This window comes from Theobroma cacao, chromosome 3 (assembly GCF_000208745.1).
Source record: "Theobroma cacao cultivar B97-61/B2 chromosome 3, Criollo_cocoa_genome_V2, whole genome shotgun sequence".
Classification (NCBI taxonomy): domain Eukaryota; kingdom Viridiplantae; phylum Streptophyta; class Magnoliopsida; order Malvales; family Malvaceae; genus Theobroma; species Theobroma cacao.
The window spans coordinates 7,538,132-7,549,957 of NC_030852.1; the positions used below are offsets into that span (position 1 = coordinate 7,538,132).

Genomic DNA, 11,826 nt, shown 5'->3' on the forward strand with positions numbered 1-11,826 from the left:
GTCATGCACATGGCCATTAATATTAGTTATATACAATATATATAAAACCACAGATAATAAAACATTTGATTGATGAAAATACACATGTTTGTACATTAGATTTCTAAATTGCTATTTTGTATATATTTTTATATAAATATTAATAATATTGATCTATTTTGTAAATAAGAATTCTAATGGCATCAAATAAATTTCATTAAAATATTTTTAATTTATAAAATTAAGATCTATCCAATCAATGAATAAGTTGAATGATTTTCATTAAAAATATTTTTTCTTAATTCTAATTGTATTGAATAATTTATAGATTAATACAACAAAATTTTAATTATTTACACTTAAAACTTTACACTTTATATATATTTTTATTTATATATAATTAATGTTTAAAATTAAATAAAAAGACTGGTAATTTATGTGCAACGAATGTGACAACAAATATTAGTATATATAAAAATATGGATGTTGCATTAAAACAAAATTGAGTTTTAATCATACTTCTTTAAGCGACATATGTTTTCATATTGTAAAATCTTAAAAGGTGCAACTATTTAAACTTTTAGCTTCATTTTTTTCACATTTAGTAGTAGTATTAAAAAGTGCAGTTTTTGATAGTGTATGCAATTTCTATGGTTACATTTTATTCATAATACATTTAAAAATTTATGTAGTGAAGTCAGATATATAAAAATGTTCTAAAAAGCATTAAAAAAGTGTTATTAAAAATATTTCTAGAAGCACATTTTAAAAATATGCTGTCTTAAGTTAAATTTAATGTAATGTCGGTAAAACTTTTTATTGATAAAAGCAAATATTTTTATTCACTATATTTCCAAATTGTCATTTTAAATGATTATTAATTATTAGTATTAATACGATTTGTCCTATTCGTAAATAAAATTGTAGTTCCATTTGAAAACTTTCAATTATAAAAATACAATTAGAAAATTGACAAAGCTACTAAGAGACATTTAGGGGGTAGGAATAGATGAAACGTTAAGGAGGACGTGAAAATTAAAAGTGCCATCAAAAGTTCAATATTTTCTATGGTTGAAAATTAAAAGTGCCTTCGGAAGTTCAATATTTCCTATGGCTAGCTTACCCAAGTAAGATACCATGAAAATTAAGGGAGAGTCTTTAAAGACAAGATGAGTGAAATTAAGGGAGGAAGATAAAAAATGTTCTTGATGTCTAGTGGAGTGTGGGGAGTATAGTCATGTCCTTTTAAATATTAGTTGGAGTTAAGAAGTTTTGGGGGGGGGGGGGGGGAGGGGGGGGATCATGAAATGGTGGGGGGTGGTGAGCTGCTACCCAAAACCAGTCCCTGAATTCTTTAGATAGTTGTTATGCATACACGTTTAAATAAGATAACATGATTAATTAAATGTGTTTAAACGTGTTATTCGTGTCTGTCACAATTAAGATGTGAAACACGAGAAGATTAAATACAAACCTGTTTAACTTTATGTTTTTCGTGTCGTGTTATCGTCTTGTGTTCAAAATTGCTAGGTCTACTTGTAGCATTAGTGAAGGTGAGGACTTTGGATAAAGAAATAATCAGTGGTAAGGAGTGGCAGCAAAACCCGAGTGCTATAGGAAATGGGGAAACGGTTAAAAGGTCAGAGAAAAAGGGAGAGATAGAATGACAACCATTGAGTGATGGCTTCCTAAAATTTAATACTGATGGGGTCGTTTGGGGAAACTCAATTTTGGGAAGGATAGAAGGTGTGTTGAGGGATGAGAAGGGGAGGTTTCAAGCAATGTAAGGGCCTATAAGAATGAGGCAGTTGAATTATGCAAAGCTTTTGGCGATTAAATCAGCATTAGAGGTGTTTAATGAGTCTGTGTGGGTGGGGGAAAAGGTTTCGATAGTGGAAAGTGACACAAGTGTGGCCACAAACTGGATGATAAAATCAAAAAGTCAACCATGTAAGTGGTGGAAGACGTTTCAGCAGATTGACAAGCTTACAGAATTGATTGGCAATGTTTAAGTTGTGAATATCCACAAAGAGGCAAACAACTATCTATACTCAATGGCAAAAGCACTACCAAAAAACAGCTTATTTCCTACGAAATGTTTTGCTGCAAAAAGGCTGATTTCCATTGGAAATACCCTTTTCCATCGAATTTCCAACAAAAAAATCCATTGGAAATTCTATCAGTAAAAGTCTCGTCGGTAATACTTTCCGTTGGAAAATTTCGTTGGAAAAAATATGATTTCTGTTGGCCATCTCATTGGAATTCCGTTGAAATTTTTTTTCGAACAGAAAATTTCGTTGGAAATAATTCCGTAGGAAATGAATTTCCAACAGAATTTTTCGTTGGAAATGCTTTTCCAACGGAAAAACATTGAAAATTTTCAACAAAATGCTTCGTTGGAAATTCATTTTCGACGAAAATTTCCATTGGAAAAGTATTCCCAATGGAAAATTTCGTTGGAAATTTTAAATGATTTTTCGTTGGAAAAGCATATCCAATGGAATTTTCTATTGGTGATGTATTTCCAACGAAAATTCTTTTACTAATTTTTATTGCATTTCCTTTTAATGATGCTTTTCCATAAGAAATTGCCAATTTCATTTCGATAATAAATTATCAATTCACATCCACATTTGGCTTTCAAAATATATAAAACAACCACATGTTAAAAAGCGAGATTCAAAGTCTAATTCATACAATTAAAAATTACTCTACGCACACAATATCTAAAAAAGTTAAACACATATGAATACAAAGATAAATGTGTTATTAAATAGCTATACTAAAAAGTATTCAAGTGTAGCACTAAAAAATAGACATCATATCATGAAATGTTGTGTTCTTACTTGTCAAGATTTTAGCTTGAAGGTCCCACATTTCCTTCTTTTGAATACGCATTAGTCATGATCATGGTTTCCATACGTGCCATAAATTCACTCATGCTTTCCGCCATTGCATTCTTAATTTCTTCACCTATTTCCCCATGTATATCCTCAAGTATCTTAACCAAGTTTTTGAAAGATTTTCCACTTTTTCTTCCAATGCAATTGCGGGAGTGGTAACGTTTGAGTTGATAGGGCGAAACGTAGACTCTGATGTTGCTACATTGCTATGTGTTCCAGTAAGTAAAGCTGTAGTAGGCACTCGAATACCAAACCCATACACGTGAGTGCGTGTAGTCTCCATCCCTCCAATTGCTTCAGTCCAAGCATGCAGATCAAATTTTGACTGAGAAGATGAATCCTCACCATACTTCTGCGATAGTACACTCGTAGACTTAAACTTGTTATCTATAAAATCACCATGACCCCCTAAACATTTACGAGTGCGGTTGAACATTTCCAAAAAGCTAACATCTCGTTTCATCTCAATTGCCTACATTTATTTACAATTATATATACTCAATCATAATCGAGATATATAAATAACATGTAAGGAAAAACCAAAGTCAAAGTACTAAACATACAATTTAAATTTAGTTTTAAAGAAAACCATACATATAAATACGAAGTAAGATTAATTCATACCATCCTTTTTGCATGAACCACAAATGGAACTAAATCGCTAGTGTGCTTTGGAATGCTACCTTCTTTTGGCATGAAATGATTTTGTGTTGCTGTTCTCGATTTGTTTTGCCATTCTTCTGTACCCCATATTGTATCGATAAGGGTATCCCAGAGTTCACTTGACATGCCTTTGCAATTCGTAATGTTGTTTATTTTGGCTTCTGTCATTGCTTTATTCCTTCCTTTTGAAAACATGTCACTTAACTGATCGGAACAAATTTTATCCCATATTCATCGAACCAAAACATCTTGATTTGCAGACCAAACACATTTTTTCTATAGCAAAATAATAGAGTAACTAAAAAAATTGATACAGATTAATTGAAAACAAAAAGTTATAATTTAATTGAATAACAAACATAATATCTGAAATTTTTGAAACATTAACTCCTTTATATCATTAGGGACTTTCCTCCATGTCGACCATGGACCATGGAAGTGATTTTTGATGATCCTTGTTATTGTAAATGTGACTCCTCGCTCGAAAAAAGTACTTGTAGAATATAAAAGAAAATTTTTATATATTAAAATTTATAACAAATATAATAATTTCATTATAATACAAGATAACATACCTCTCACCAATAAGAGTTATACGTAATCTATCGGATGGATCTACAGGAGTCTGTAATCCTACACTAGGCCCCCTACCCTTTGACCTTGAGGATGCATTATCTACACTTGCACCTAAATCAATAGATGAGAATATATGAGAATCGTGAGTAGATGTCTCATTTTCTACTTGCTCCACAGATGCACCCAATAAAGAAGATGGCTCAGAGGGCACATCATTATTGACCTGCTGCATCTGTGGTTGAATGGATAGATCAGTAAACGCATTAGTATTTGTAGGCAAAGACATACTTCTAGAGGCATTTGTTGATCTAGGTCTCGATTTTGAATGCTTCCCTTTAACTATCGTTCCTGTAATTTTTTTTGTTAAAATTCAGACAAAAATTATTTTCAATAAAATTGAAACAAAGTATAAAAATCATCAATTTACAACAATCACAAGTATGATTATTCATTTGTACAATAAAAGATGCAATTATATAGGATTAATTTCAACATTTATAAATATAAACTTTCTGTTATAATTTTTTAACATGTCAAGATCTTTCAATATTATAAAATTAAAGTTAAACAATTATGTAACAAAAAATATAAAACCAATATCATATATGTCTACCATCATCAATCACTTTCAGAATAAGCATACTCATGTTCTTCATTATTATCACAATCATCACTAAAAGTTTCGTAGTCGTCGTCTTCAAGTTCATCTTTATCTTCATCTTCATCTTCATCTTCAGTTTCATCTCTTTCTATGTCATCTGCTTCATCTTCATTTCTTTGCATATCATTTTCTGCATCCTCAATCAAGAGATTAACCTGTTCATAATCACCACTTGCTAAAACTGTAAAGTTATCAAGTTCTTCTGATGGAGTACTAGTAATTGAAATAGACACATTTTCTTGGTATACTTCTTCATTCAAATCAATTTCATTTTCTCTATCTCCACTACTAAGAATGTGAAATCTATTCCTAGCTTTTGTTTTAAATACTGCCCACCAATCATGTCGATCTTTTTTGGTTGATGGATAACTACTATAATAAACTTGGTGAGCTGTGCAGCTAAAACCAATGGTTCATTAGTGACAAGTAATGAGTTGTATTTAATTTCAACAAGACCATGCAAATGATCTACCTTAATACCTTTTTCAGTGTCAAACTAATGACACTTAAATAGCACAACTCCATTTTCGATACCAAAATAATCTAACTCGATTATATCCACTAAAATACCATAAAAGTCACGTTCATAATCATTGCAAAAACTCTCTTTTATGCAGACCCCCACTATTCATTGTCTTACGATTTTGGCCGTAATCTAAGGTGTGAAACTTGAAACCATTTACAAAGTATCCTTTGTAACACCTTATCATATGTCTTGGACCATGAGAGATTTCAAGTATACGTGGGTCAATTTCATCTTGACGTTTTGCAACCTACGAACATGACATACAAGATAAAAAATTAATAATTACATAATTAATGCCTCAATGTTATTAAAAGTTCACTTCTAATTAACATAAACTTACATAATTTTTAAACCATTTTACAAATCTTGCATCACGTACTTTCTCCAATTCATCTTCCGATATATGCACAACATCTCCCTTGACCATTTCATCAAATTTCCTATCATCATATCCATAATTTAAGGATTAAGTTCATTCTTATGATCAATCATTTGAGTTTATGGTAGAATGGTACTTACTCAATATATGGGACCATCTCTTCACAATTCATTAAGACATATTGATAACTCTATGATATAGAGTTATTTGAGCTTAATTTTGATAATAATTTGGCTTAGTTTTTGTAGTAATGCATAAAAATTAGTAAATTTTATTTAATTATTTTAAATTAGTTATTTTAGGTGAGTCAATCTAATTTTGGTTAATTTTATGCTTAATTTGGTGTTAATATGGTTAAGATAGGTTGTTATTAATTTAATTGTGCTTTTGTAGGTGTTTGATGAAAGAAGAATTTTAATGGAAGAAGGAAAGCAATTTCAAGGTGCAGACTCCCAATGCATATGTTTCGGTATTCGGCCATAACTTTCTCTACAAGCTCCAAATGAAGCGATTCTTGGACCATTGGAAAGCTAAGAGAAAGATCTACAACTTTTTATGTTTACCACTTTGCCTAGTTTGGCCTGGAAATGGTAAAAAATCTTGTTAAATTTTACGTATTACAACAGACCTAAAGCAATTACGATTCTGTTAATTAATTTGGCAAAGCTGCGACTTACATAGTCTGATAAGGAAATCCTAACTGAATTTGACTTCTTTCTTCACCCAACTTGGTCTAACTTCAAAGCCTATAAAAATAACTTTTTCGAAGGCATAAGAGGGGGGGAAAATAGAGAGAAGGAAACACCAGTTTAATAGTTGAGAGTCAAGCCACAAAGTCATTGAAGTTGAGAAGATTTTGAAGGATTCAAAAAGACTTGAAAAATCAAGATTATAATTCTTGAGTTTATTCTTTCTTATTATTCTCTAATTTTCTTAGTTTGTTTTTAATGTTTATATTTTATTCAATGATGATGTATGACTTGATGGGGAACTAAATTCTTAATCTTAGATCTGGTAGTGAGTTTTATTTACTATTTAATTTTAGTTGAGTTTATTAGTTTTAATTTTTTATTTTAATTATTTGGATAAAATTAGGGTGTTATAATTTTAGTAGTTAACAATAGGAATTAAACAATTCTCTGTGGGAATGATACTTTACTTCATTACTATATTACTTGTTAACGATACGTGCACTTGCGTGAGTAAAAAATTGAACAACAAGTTTTTGGCGCTGTTGCCGGGGAATTGAGTCTTTAATTCTTTATTGTTAATATTAATACCAAGCATTCCTAATCTTACTTCAAACTTTTCTCTTTATTTTCATATACTTTTGATTGTGGTGATGAACTATCTGTAGCCATCTAAACAATTTGTGCCTAGGAATGTTGCTAGTGATTATGTATTGGATGCAATCAGTGTTTTAGCCAACCAAGTAGATGCTTTGTCTCAAAAACTTAATGCTTGGGATGATAATGCTTTTGAAAGTCCTTTTGTTACATGCAAGTTTGGTGGAGATAGGCATTCAAGTGATTGTTGTCCAGCTTATTACGAATCAATGCAATTTTATGAAAGCTTCAATGGGCAACAAAATAAGTCATACTCCAACAATTACAATTCAGGATGGAATCACGAAAATTTTTCATGGAGTAATGATTATGGTCCTACATATTCATCACAACCTATTTTCCATTATGGTTTTCAGTCACAAGTTAGAGCTCTTATGCTAGAGAAAAAGCCTTCAATAGAGGATATGTTCATGCAATTCATGATAAGGACTAATGCCATTTTTCAAAGTCAGGCAGAATCAATTCGAAATCTTGATACACAAGTGGGTCAACTAGCTAATGCCATCAATAATAGACTTCAAGATGATGGAGATAAAGTAGATCAAGGAAATACTTCCAACAATCAAATTCAAGATGAAGAAATTAAGCAAGAAGAGAAAATATCTACATCACCACAAGTCAAGCCATATGTGCCTCCCATTATTTTTCTAGATACAATTGATGGGTTTCCTAAAGAGGCTGTTGATATGGAAAATCCAAAGAAACTCCTTGAAGCTTGTTTGGTTCATGATGCAACAATAAAGGACCAGAATGAAGAACTCACAAATGTTACACATGTTTTGAAGGCTACACCAAAAGAGCATTATCCGAGAATAACTCAATTTGAGAAGTCAAGTAAAAGTCAGCCTTTTCCACCATCTTGGGTTGAGCAAACACCAAATCTTGAGTTAAAGGCACTACAACCTCATCTTAGGAGGAGTCTATTTTCATACCTCAAGCTTTTCCCATGCCAACTCAAATCTCAACCAAAGTCAAGCTAGTGACTATAAAGAAACGCTTCTTGGGAGGCAACCCAAGCACTTTAACTTATTTTTTTTTTATTTTTATTTTTATTTTTATTTAATTATTAAATTATTAAAACTCTCTTTTATTTTTATAGGTACATGTAAAAAAAATAATAAAACAAAAGAGAGAGAGAGAGAGATGAAAGAGAAAGAAAAAGCCCACTACCCCATCACCTAACACCCACAAGATCCTAATCCAAGTAAGTCCTTGATGAGCTTGGAGGCATAAAGGTCAACAAAACCTTTTGGCTTTAAAAAATGAAGATCTTAAGCTGAAAATTCAAGTGTTGATGAAGATGGAGTAGAAATAGAAAATAAAAGAAAGAAAGAGAGATTTTTCTTTCTCTCTCCTAGGGTTTGGTTGTGCTGCAAAATGGGATTGAAAGTTGTGGGTTTGGTACCCAAGAAGGTAGGAGAAGGAAGAAGTAAGAAAAGAAAGGGAAGAAAAAAATGAAAAAAATTTGATTTTCATGGTGGAGAGATGACAATGGCGTTCAGAAGGTGAAGAAGAAGAAGAAAATGCCTTTTTGTGAAGATAAGAACTGATCATGGAAGAAGAAAAAAAGAGTCAAAGCTTCCTTTAGAAGCTTTGACCAAGCTAAGGGCAAAATTACCATTTAGCGCTCTAAGATTTTCACCCTTTTTAATTAAGTCCTCCCACAATCTTTTAATTCAAATTTCTCTATATTTTTCTTCCTTAACACTTGCACCAATAAAAGATCAAGTTTATGCTTCAACGTGGTATCACCATAATATTTAAATATATACTTACTCACGCTAGCTTTATTTAATAAAGACACTCGAGCCCCACTAACATCGTTTTTCTCTGAAATTCCCTCGTTCTTCTTCTCTCTCACTTAGATTAACCATATACTCGTCCTTCATGACTAATTTCGACATCAAATAAAATATTAATATCTTAATATTATTTTATTAATAAAATATTATTTTATTCTAAACATTTTCACTTGTCTGTTTGGTACCCAAATGTCTTATTATGCCCCGATTCACTTTTGAATCACTTTTTATCTCGCTAATTCATTGTAACACCCCGTTACTTTGATATGTTAGCTAATAATGCTTATTGGATGCCAATTGAAGTTAATTAGAGTGTTTAAAAGTGATGAAGGGTGAAAGGCATAGTTTGGAATAAAATATTTCGCACGTGAGGAAATAGTAATTAAATAATAATATTTTTATTGAAGATGAATTAGTGAGATAAAAGGTGATTTTGAAGTGAATTGGGACAAAGTAAGATATTTTGGAGCCTTAGAAGGTTAGGGGAAAATCTTAGAATAAAATAATATTTTATTAATAAAATAATATTAAAATATTAATATTTTTTTAATTATTGAAAGTAGTAATGTAGGAGGAGTATACGACTAATCCAAGTGGGGGAGAAGAAGTAAGAACGAATTTTGATGGAAAACAGTGTTAGTAGGGCTCGCGTGCCTTTATTAAATAAAGCACTAGCGGGTAAGTATATATTTAAATATTATGGAGACGTGTTGGTGAAGTAGAAACTTGATATTTTATTGGTACAAGTGTTAAGGAAGAAAAATAGAAAGAAATTGAAATTAAAAGATTGTGGGGAGACTTAATTAAAAAGGGTGAAAACCTTGGAGGGCTAAATAGTAATTTGCCATTAGCTTGGGCAAAGCTTCTAAAATAAGCTTTGACTCTTTTCTTCTTTTTCCATGGCTGATCCTTATCTCTCTAAAAGGCATTTTCTTCTTCGTCTTCTTCCTCCCAATGTGATTTTCTTCTTCACCATGAAAAATCAAGTTTTTTTTCTTTTTTTCTTTCCTTGCCTTTCTTTTCTTACTTCTTCCTTCTTCTACCCCCTTGTGCACCAAACCCACAACTTTCAACCTCATTTTTTAGCACAACCAAACCTAGACAGGGGAAAGAAAAAAAAATCTCTCATTCTTTTCTTTATTTTCCATTTCTACTCCACCTTCATCAACACTTGAACTTTCAGCTTTAGATCTTTATTTTTAAAGCCATAAGGTATATATTTTCAACTCTTGAATTTTAGAATTTATGGGTTTATATTTTCAAATTTTATTTCCTAATTTTCTTCAAATTTCTTTCCTTGGAAATATTAGGTTTCTATTGATCTGAATACCTCTAAGCTCATCCAGGTAAAGAAACTTTAAATTGGAATAGTTGGTCAATGGGTTTGTGAATTACACTAGAATTTTAGGTTAAATGTTAGGTTAGCGTGTAGATTGTCTAGTGTAAATTTATTTGAATTATTAGATTCAATTTATGACATAATTGAGGTTATTATGGTTTATTGACAAATATAGATGCTAATGGTACTTTAAGGCTTACTTGGATTAGAACCTTGTTGGTGCTAGTTTTGTAAGGTGAGTGAACTTGCATGTAAAAGGTTTTGAACAAATGCATATGTGTTGAATGAAATACTGGAATATCCTTGGTTGACTCCTTTCAAATTTATGCACGGGAACAAGCTTTTCATAAGTGATACTTTTACTTTTTTAAATGTAAAATGTGATGAATTACGTATTTGAAATATTATGTTGAATTGCCAATTGAATTGTGGCATGTGATGTATTGTTATGCAAAGATTCTTGTTAGATGTTGTTATGTGTGCCATGCATGGAAATGTAATGTTGAATGATAATTATAATCGTGTGTGTGTGGTGTGGGAGTGCACATGACGGTGCCGATAGTGTGTAGTATGGGAGAGCACATGCCGATGATATATGCCATGTGCGGTGTGGGAGAGCACATGATGATGATATATGCCATGTGCAGTGTGGGAGAGCACATGATGATGATATCTGCCATGTGTGGTGTGGGAGTGCATGTGAGGATGTTAGCTATGTGCGGTGTGGGAGTGCACATGAGCTGAGTTGAGGATGGCAGTTATATGCATTGAGCCATGTTGTTTGGTTGGGATTGGCCTTGATGTGTTTCATGTATGTTTGAAATGTGATTGCATTGAATGTTGAAAGTTGAATTTTCTAAATGTTTTAAAATGATTTAAAAGTCAACATGGGATCGAGTTTGTTTATGATATACAAATTGCATGGTTTCAATACAAGTGCATCGTGTTTTCTAAAGATCTTCCACATCGTTTGCTTGTTCCCTTCCTATGTTCACTCACTAGGTTTATACTCATTCTTTTCAAGTTCATGTTTTAGTTTTCAAGATCGAAGGTAGTTGGATCCTAGGTCGAGGTGCTTCTTCCTATTCATCTTTCGGTAGGTTCACTATGACTCTCAATGATAGCACCCACGCCCAGAGTCACTCCGCTGGTAGTTAAGGGTCTTTGTATGTATATATGGTAGTTTAAATGTAAATTGTGAGATTTGTTGTAAACACTGTATGTGTAGTTTGATAAATATTGTCCCCATAGGATGGCATGCAATAATACTATTTGAGAATGATACATGCTTGGTTGTCACAATTGATTCCTAAAGGAATTATTATTGAAAATTATGAACTGTGGATTTTAAAAAAATATGGGCGATAGATGGACTAATGAATAGGTTTACATAGAAAGGCTTGCTTGGGCCTATTGGGTTATGCCTGTTAGGCCTATGTGCCGGTCATGGGCCCGAGATTTGAGCTGTGACATTCATTCTCAATAAAAGTATTATTATTTAATTGTTATTTCCCCACGTGCGGAATAGTTTACTTTAAAATATCCCTTTCACCTGTCACCGCTCTTTGACACTTAAATTCATGACAATTTGCCCTTCATCTTATCGATACGGTTATATTGACTACTATACGGGGGTATGTGGTATTAAAACG

At 32.0% G+C, this 11,826-nt stretch overlaps 1 long non-coding RNA gene across 1 annotated transcript; it reads left to right on the forward strand.

Annotated features, from left to right (window-relative positions):
* On the forward strand, window positions 9,761–11,532 carry LOC108661297. Its single transcript, XR_001927053.1, has 3 exons — window positions 9,761–10,047; window positions 10,146–10,181; window positions 11,211–11,532. It is a non-coding gene; the product is annotated as an uncharacterized LOC108661297 (long non-coding RNA).